At 38.9% G+C, this 9,981-nt stretch overlaps 1 long non-coding RNA gene across 1 annotated transcript; it reads left to right on the forward strand.

Moving 5' to 3' along the window:
• On the forward strand, positions 1-6,065 carry LOC119954282. The gene is made up of 2 exons (XR_005458208.1): positions 1-464; positions 5,647-6,065. It is a non-coding gene; the product is annotated as an uncharacterized LOC119954282 (long non-coding RNA).
• Positions 6,066-9,981: the final 3,916 nt, after the last annotated feature.

Below are 9,981 nucleotides of genomic sequence, written 5' to 3' on the forward strand. Positions count from 1 at the left end.
CCTTGAATAGTAATAACTCACCACATTAATGATCAATCAACGGGAGGGTTTGAAATGTCTCCAAAATAACAATCCGTCCCACTATCCCAGGCTTTCTCTGCGATCGCATATAATCCTTTGATAAGAGATATTGGACGCCACACGTATCTTCCCCCTGACCCGATTTGTTTTTTAAATGGCCTGCTGTAAATAATCAGAGTACTGACTGGGTGATCAGAGCCCCGAAACACAGGCGAAGGCCTTCCATCCAAATGCCAGAGTAAATGCGCTTGGATTATGCATTCACGTGGTCAGTACGTCAACGTTTCCCCATTTTATACAGACTTTAGCAATTGTTAATTGAACTCTTCTTTTTTTTGCGCTGGATCGTTGAAACTCGCGCATTTCAAAAACTTCTCGCTTTCTAGTGGGTGACGAGAGGTGCTCTACATTCTTACTGTTTTCCGTTGAAGACGTTTGCAAAGGTAGGTTGTTTGCTTTAAAAACAGAGTCAAAATAAATTCATATAATTAGCTTCTTCCAAGAAACCTGGGTCAGGAAAAGTAGAGGTTGAAAAACTTTTTTTTTGTTGCTCTTTCCTCCCTCTCCAACTTTCGCTGTTCAAAGAGAAAACAGCAAGTTCATTTTTTGAGAAGACAGTTTTTACTGGGACGTCTGTTTTGGATCAGTACTGATAACCTGTGGTCTCCCCCACTCTCCTGTGTAGAAGGCTTGTGATAGCCGGCTTGGTTTACACCCACGCACAGTCTGTCAAAGAAATGCGGGACTACAAATTAAACGCCTTATTTATTCTTAACAAGAAAATAATTAGCTCACAGCAGTATACGTTCTTTAGCAAAGTGGTCACAGATCCGATAGTAACATTAGTAGCATTCTCTGACTTAAGGAAGTCTAATATGCTCCAATTCGGCATATTCAAAGTTAAGTTACATGTAAATTTATTTTTTAGAATAAATCACAGCATAATTAACAAAGCAGTCATAAAGCATATAATATATACCTATAATTTTATATACAATATATGTTCCGCCATGCATACGAATTTAACCAAACACTATTTATTTAATACTTTTTTGGCTCGGTGTCGCTTGAAATGGAAGTTGTGTTTTCAACTAAGAACTAGTCATCAAAATGCAATGTGCCGGTACGTTGTACGCCCATCGGAATGTGCTCAGATCTCGTGTCAGGCCACAGTAATATCATGTGAAAAAGAATCACTTTCATTCAACAATGTGCCCTTCAATATTTAAGGAAGTTTATATGATAATAGTGAATGAACGACGTGCAAAAATCGTGTTGCAAACTGTACACTGGCAGGTTTCCAAATGTACCTTCTCATCTGACCTATTAATGCATAACTTGTGTTTAATGTGACATTTGACCTATAGCACAGTGACGTGGTATCGAGCAGCGTGCGCCCGGCAACTTGCCTCCTATCACTGGCCTTTCAGTTTAATTTTCAAACGGCTGAGAAATTAACGTAAGCCACTAAGATAAATAAAGATTTACATTAACGAGAATGCCGTTGGGGGGGGGGGGGGGGTGGTTAGAGCATGCCTAGCATCAGTCAAAGAGAGATCAATAGGGTTACTGTACAACTAGAACAGAGGGTCTTTGATCTACGAAGCTGAACAGAATCGCAGCGAGAAACTATCCCCTTAACTTGCGAGATAATGCAGGCGAAGAGGCTGTGCACCATGAAGAGTTAATTTTTAATAAAGCTGCCTTTAATCTCATTGTCGTCTTATGGAATGCTTGGCTGCTAGCACGTCGAAAGAATAATTCGGAGTATCTTTAACAATCTGTAGTTGGTTTGCGTTGTTTCAGTAGCCACCACGAAGAAATGTATCAAAAAAGCCTCGAGTTTTCCATTTGGATATTATTCCCATAAAACGGACCCTCTGCTGTAAACAGATAGCTCTGCTTAAGTGCCAAAAACGATCAAATTCAATTTGATTATTTCTAGATCCATTCTGACGCCTGCAGTTCAAACTATCTTCCACAGCATACCAAACATTTGGCACATTTTCATTCTGCCGGAGGCTGCACGCAGCGTATAAAATGATTTGTTCAAAAAAAAGAGAGGAATTTAATGCAAACCCATTTTCTGCTAACATCAAACGTCGCCTTATCGCTCGTCGTCTATCTGGCCAGGAATGCCTGGGGAAATGGAAACCTATTAAAACGTTTTCCGTTAACACAATGTTGTACTCCCATGAATTCGAAAATGGTCCAACGCTTTTTGGCACTATTTTATGGTGGCGCGTGGTTTAGCAGCAAACCGTCCTGTTGTATTCGAAAATATTATCAACAGTGTTCAGTAAAGCAAAACAAAAAATTCGCGTGAAATAAAAGTAGAGGTGGGACAATTCTGGAGAGTTGAAAGAGGTAACTTATTTCCCTCTCAAGGTTTCAATAAAAACACCACGAGATTGAGTTGAGACACTTTAAACCGTCAACACTGAATGGATCTTTAGTTTGGGAACTTTAAAAGTCGCGAGTACAATAGGTAAACACTCTTTACCCAGCTCATAAATCATGAGCACATTCATCTTGAGAATAACACCCTATCTAAAAATGCTTTTGAAGCTTCTTCCACGAATTCGGAGGTGTTAACAGCCATCAAAGGTAGACCCAAACCAAACGTTTGACTGTTTGAAAGATCTTTCGGAAGTTTGAGGAGAAAAGATTTTTTCTGAAGAAATCTTCACCGCCTCTCAGAAAAGAGCACTTTTGGGGGTTGGTGAGAGGATGTGTGTGTGTGTGGGGGGGGGGGGGGGGGGGGGGGGCTGGTGTGGGAGAGGCCACGTCTGTCTTAATCCGTTACACACAAAAAGTCAGCAATAGTTCACGGAAACCAACCGGGGACCTCTCTCTCAGGTCAAGTTATGCACCATTAATTATATCCACCCCTGGAATTCAGAGCTCCAGAGGGGGGAAAACGTTTCAACTGCAGTTGATGTGTTCGCTTACCTGTTGGATTATTGCAATGGAACTTGGAAAAAGATCACTGAATTTGGTCTTTCATCATAGGTGCTGGAGCTCTAAACTATAATAACCGCGCGGGAGGAAAATATTTATTGGACTCTGGTGGATTTTGAAAAAAAAAAATGCATTCTGGAAATCGCGGGATTGCCATCGAAAGATGCATGGTTTAGCCTGAGAGGAATGAATTCAATTGCAGCCATACTGCGAACTCACATCCAACCGGCACACAACTACATCTTTGCCTGGACCGACTATTAGGGGAAACCGAGCAGTTTATTATTTCAGAAGCCTCATTCTGTACATGTCGTCCAAAGAAAAAAACAAAACAAAATCAAACATATAATCTCAGCATGATTTAAGGATAAGCTGTTAAATGGAACACGAGTAACGTGCCACTAGGAACGGGCCTGGTCGATGGATGTCAGAAATGACTGCCGAATGAGCTGAGATATTGCAGTACAACATGAGCGGACACCTTTAAAAACTGCACTGGCCAGTTTAATATGTTGTGATATTCAACAGGGGCGAGAATGAATGAGAAATGCAGAAAGAGAGGGGGAGACATACAGACGAGAAGGGAGGCAGGCAAGAAAGAGAGAGATAACAAAAGCAATATTAGTTGCCTCAGCAAAATGAAACAATCCTCTTGATATGTCAATTCACTAACAATGTTCAAGTGATTTATAAAATGATTGCAATCATTACTTTCAAGAAAATAAACCTCAAATCTCCACGGAGTGGAACAGGCCATCACCTTATCCTATTTTTGCTCCTCCAATTGCAACAATTTCGGACAATTGCTCCTTAGAGAACCGACTACATTTCAACACAAAGGAATGGAAAAACATGGAAATTTGGCACCAAAAATATAAGTTTTTCGGTGATTTGAAGCCATCACTGAACGACAACAAAAAATCGTCATCTCTCGTAAAGGAGGACTATGCACGACTGAAGTGAATTATACCTCAAAATTAGTTTCGTTTTGTATTATCAGTGAAAGGTCAGAGGTTATAGTTATTACATTTTCACTTTTCTCATAGCCAGTCTGGGAGCATCACTATCATTTATTACTTGTCTTTCCGGAGCTAACTCTATCGGTTATTGAGAGACGTTGCAACGCCTTGAGTTGTAAAGTGAAGAACATTACATACCTACGTACAATGCTGCGGCATTTAATTATATATTATTTCTTTAAGATAATTTGTGAACTTATATTGAATACGGTTCCCTACACTGACCGGTTTAGCTTGGGCTATCTTTGACGATGTTGACAATTTTATTTTTACAAATGATTAGCTGTGAAATTAGGCATGTTTGTAGCAGTTTATTTGTATGTCCCGGATCCATTCTTGCCATTAATTTTCCAATAAATACTTCTTACAATATGTCGTTCTCCGTATGAATGAGGTGTAATTTTTTTGAACACGCGATCTGTTGTAAATGTTACGGCTGTATGTTTAGTTTGTTTCCTATCGCTATTCAAATATGAGGAAATGTAAATATATGACATCCTCACCCATTCTTCTGCGCGGCGTCTGAGATAGGCTGTGGTGTAGTTCCCACGGAAATAGTCATATTTTTTTCATCAATTTTAAATAGCCACAAATAACGCCAGCAACAAATATATAACAGAGAGAATGGACATGATTTATTATGCGAAGTATATTACCTGTATATTAAATAGCCATCTTATAAGAGCAACGTCAATTCTGAGTTACGCCGTGTTGTTTCGTTGCAATCCTTAATATATTATACCCCTTTAAATGGATGTATTTAAAGCATATCTGTTCAGATTGAAGGTTATCAACGCAATATGAACAATGTAGATAAGGGAGAGCAAAGCAATTATGAAACGAGAACCATAAATAAATCTTCGACTCGGTCAGAAAGTTAATTGTCAGCTGATGGATAGTAGAAGGGAAAAAGCAGTTAAGGGGGAAATAGTCCAGAATCACAAAACAATTTCTCTCCTGTTCGTATACGTTGTTGATTTTTTTTTTTCATGTAGGGGAATGTGATCTGTAGGAGAGAAACATTTGTGGACATGTGATCAAAATCCAAGGACTGAAAATAACCGGCACAAAATATGATAAATCTCGGCACGGTTTCGAATATTGGGTTTTCAGAGTTTTCTGTTTTTGAAGTAGATTAGTTCTGGTTTTTAAGTGTTGCTTCTATTGAAGTCGCCACCGCTCGTTAAAGAGAAGCCGACACGAACAAAGCATTTAGGAGGGGCTTTTCGTTGGGGGATTGGCGCGGCTTTGTTCGGCTAGCTTTTAAAGCGCAGTTGCCGTCCTGTAAGGAAGGGACTGTAAATTCCACGGATAGAAGACAAACTGCCTTTAAGCCGCAACATTCCGAATACAAGAGCGTATTTTGCCTTTCCGTGGTATAAAGATTTCTCAAATAAATACACATTGCTATCAGTGCCTCTGAAGGAACGCAACTGACCATTGAGCATGATTCATGTATGTCGGGGGCACAAAGTCACATTATTTTTCCATTTTGGTGCTGGGAGTATCAATTAATAAGCCTCCAATTGAATCTAGGGTCAGATCTTACAAAGAAATTTACACATCTTTCCTATAGAAGCTAAGCAATATCCAATGGTGTTCTAATATCGATTTGTTAATGCCTTGCCCCCTTTCTCTTTTTCAGGAGCCTTTTTTTTGGCAAATGAAGAAAATCGACATCCCGAAGGGCCCTGCCATCATAGAGCAACTCTGTGTTTTCATCCCCCCCCCCCCCACTCATTTTACAGCACTACTATTACTCAGAGGTTGAAGAAAACAAATTATGTGCTATAATTTGTTAAAAGACAGAGACTTTGTCAATCTATCCAATAATTGCCTACTTTTACTATATGTAATGTGTTCATATACATGACTGTATAAAACATACATATGTATGTCAAATACAACATATAAGCAAGATACACCACATATATGATATAAAGTACATTATGCCATTAACAAGTTCATAATTTGTTCCTTTGTACTTGTAGCTTGCTTCTAAGTAATGGAGTCTGCTATTGACGTCTGTGTCTGGTACATTAAATAATGAAATGGTTATAAGCATTTTGAGGTTTTCATCTTGTGAGCTCACAAATAGGTATACAATAGATGATGCCAACGAAGCCTTGGTAATTATCAAAACAAACACTTAAAAACACTTCAGATAATCATATTAAAAACGACCATTAAATATCCCTCAATAAGAAAAAGATTGCTATTCAGCTGACAGATAATGTATTTTGAACGGCACGCGTCTTTCAATACGGATGTTCCTTTCCTGCTGCAACCATTAATATTAATGCAATCACTGAGTTATTCTAATTTTACTACATAAAGGTTTGCACTAAACGATCGGTGTTAAATGTTACGCTGCTATTAATGCTTCAATTGACTGGCTGGCGTCCAACCGCAGAAATAAACGGACAGAGGCGTTGTGGAAGTCTGTTAGTACTTCGCTCATTTTCAAAATTGGGTTTTGCAATTCATTTCTAGTCACCCAAAGCGCCTCCTTCACTAGATTTTTATTCCAATGAGGCGTTGTGTTTTAAAGAATTCATACAAAACTATCCATAATGGTAACACGGATGCTGTAATTAAGACCCCCCGCTATAGCTTTCATATTATCCTCTGATCTATTGCTACAAATGGCCCGCAATAATCAACTCTGGGGAGAGGATTACAACCTTCCTCATTCCTGAATATCATCACTTGCACATCATTCTCAAAGAGCATGATTTATCACCACGGACGAACATAAACAACACACAACTTACACACAATGGCATCCCTAGTTGTTGTTGACATATTTTGCAATAAATCAAGAAAGCTAAGAAGAAAACATTCACACAAAAAATCAAAGAAAATGGAGAAATAAACAAACTATACCACGTGGTAAATTGAAAAATATGAGGAGAAGACACTATTGTCAAATGTTATGACAGTCTTGTAAAACATAAATAACACACAACTATTACATACAGAGACACGAGGCACTGCAGCTGTACTTACAATAATCCAACCACGGTATGTCTCTCTTCCCACATTGTTTTATTCCAGCCTCTCTCTCAAGTTATAGGCTTGATTTTAAAAGGACAGTAGAATTTCACGTCAGACATAGGGAGACCATGTCGGCGATTTACCGACGAATACATATCTATTCTGCAACAGCTGCATTAATTATTTAATGAGTCACGTGATCGAGGGGGAAGGGGGGTTTTCAAATTCATACTCCAAGGAGAAGTGTCACCTTCCACTGGGAGAGGGGGAAATATTTCAGATTCCTCTTTATTCCCAATGATTTTTATTCGCAAAATTGTCTCAATGCATCACTAGGGATTATTGTTAAAAAGCGGGATTCACATGTTCTTATAGGGATTCTGTAAGGCGAGAACTAAATAGAAGTGTGACTGTTTCAATTGCTTCAGAGCTTCCTAAGTCTCATTTTTTTGTATCCTGAGACGCTTCTTCAGATTCACAACCATGACCATCTTTTATGGCGTCGGAGGTATTCTAGTCCTCATATATATTAGACCGGGAAACTGCCTGTTCCATTGCACCATAAGTTTGCTTCTCGCTTTCATTGTTTTTCCAAGTTTTTTTTATTCTCCTCATATCCTTTTCCCTTGTCTCACAGTTGTCTTTGTACTACTGTGGAACCAATATATCTTGAACAGGAACGGTCCCTTTTCACTTACACGAGGAGAGCATTGTTCCTCCTGTTAAAAACCTTGCAAACAGTCGCTACCAACAACATAAATACCTCCCCAAAAATTCGAGCTAATGCATTTAAAACCATCCATTGAAATGCGTTTTGCCGTTGTGACATTATAACCATTCGGAGGAAATCTCTGCTGGGGACACTGAATCTCTATTATTGGCAAGGAGGTGTGGATAGCGGTGGGAGATCCTCGTTATATTTTCCTCTGGCAGCAGCAATGCTTTGGAAAAAGCAATAATCTTAGTGAGAATCATTCTCCGAGAAACCAATTTGACACAGTGCTAACTTGGTCTTGTTTCAATATTCTCTCTGCGGGAGCTTCCGAACGTGCAGGCCAGCAGTAAATTACAGTAGGTACATTTGCAATAGCACTGGAGGTTATTTCGTTACAAGTTTTAAAAATCTGCCCGATGTAGGCCATACTATTACCTGCAAATCAGCCTTTGTTCTCGTCAGAAACCCCACCGTTTTCAGAAAATTATGATGATATAATTTAATGATATTCTGAATAAATCTCATCTGTCATACCCTATTGCATTCTAAAATGATGTTAGAAAATCCAAGGGTTTAAAAATGAGAATAAAGCATCTTTAGTCATAAAAGCCTTCTAACTACTTCGAAAAAGGAAGGGATTGAGGGGCGGGGACTTTCAAGTAACAAAGAGGACCTTTTCGTTTATTTGCTTTTAACAGACATTTGAAACTTCTCTCTAAACTGCATGCTGAATTATTGCATTCACGTGTTTATTGTCTGGAGCAAGCTCAAACGTTAGATTCATAAATTGGAGTTAGATAATTCAGCAAAACTGCGGAAACTGGGCTTCAGTTTCAGGTCCTCTTAATAAAATTTGTATTCCACAGTGCTTACTTCTTAAATTGTGAAAAATGTGATATCTATTTCTCCTCTTAGTGAACGGGGAAACTGAGTAACAGTCAGGTTTGAATTAGGGCGTTCTCTTCTGTAGTGGGGCTTTGATAGCAATAAGCTGCTTTGAAAAGCCCGACATGTTGTACCCACGGAATGTGTCTCTCTCCCTCTCTCTCTTGCCTGATGCTGATTGTCCACAAGAAAACCGCTTTATTTTTTCAAAAGTCAGGCTAAAATTCTATTCTTATCATCAATACACAAAAATATTGAAATAAAATTTCAAGGCTTGCCAATATGTTACATCTTCCATAGAGAACAGGCAAGCTGAGAATAAAATGGTCCATTTTCCTTCTCAATGGTTGGATTTTTAGAGACCATCTTTAAATGTGATTACAACACGCACAATCTGCGTATGTCTCTAAAATTAATTCTCCGACTTCTTTGAGCTGAATATTAAAAAAACAAAAGGGATTTCTAAACAAACATTCGAGATCGCCCATCTTTTCCAATGCAAGTTGGAAATATTGCACACAAGCCGAACAGAACGGACACTATTCAGCGACGCAGCACAGAATTTAAGTCGAATGAACGAGGGGTAACCCTGGAGTTTTTTTTATCCTTTAGTATTGAGAATGTTCAGATAGAACAGAGTCATGTCTTAAAGGTCAAGGGTTTCAAAGGTCAGACTGCTAGAATAAAAACAGCTAATCGGATAGAAAAGTTGTCCTTTCTGTGAACCCTTTCGGCCGTCCTGCTGACCAACCATCAAGCTGATTTTATTCCATAAGATATGTATGTGTCTAAAACCACATTAAAAAGATAAGCAATTAACGTAAACTATCATCAAATTCTACAGTCGATGCACTGACTTCATATTTCAAGGTTGCACACCAGCCAGTATGGTGTTCACATTTAATTCTCAAGAACAACAAAGCGATTCAAAGTAAGGAAATTACTGGACTTCGTTGCTTTTACCTTTCTTTGAGCATTTTCCTTTTTTCGAAACCCGAGCATTTTACGATTTTTAAGCATAGTGAGAGGGAATCTTCCGATGCTGACTGAGAAATTCCACGCTCTGCCCATATTTTTAAGAACCCTCCAGGTCGCGAACCACTTTTGCCCGGGAACGACCATCCAGATTCGCTGTTGAGCAACATGGGAGAAGTATTTAAAAGAAAGCAGTGATTAATGATTCAAGTAATTCTCACATTTTTCCGAACCACTCCACGTACAAATAATGCCTGTGAACTTTAGTGATATAGCCTGCATTCAGAGCCTTTGGCAACAGTCTGCCAGAGGCTGGGAGGACTGGCTGGCCTCTTATCTGTGTCAATGAATAGAGAAAATTGAGGAGCGATTGCCGAGATTCAATGAATAATTCTTATATTATTAACT

The sequence above is a fragment of the Scyliorhinus canicula genome, chromosome 19 (genome assembly GCF_902713615.1).
Source record: "Scyliorhinus canicula chromosome 19, sScyCan1.1, whole genome shotgun sequence".
Taxonomy (NCBI): domain Eukaryota; kingdom Metazoa; phylum Chordata; class Chondrichthyes; order Carcharhiniformes; family Scyliorhinidae; genus Scyliorhinus; species Scyliorhinus canicula.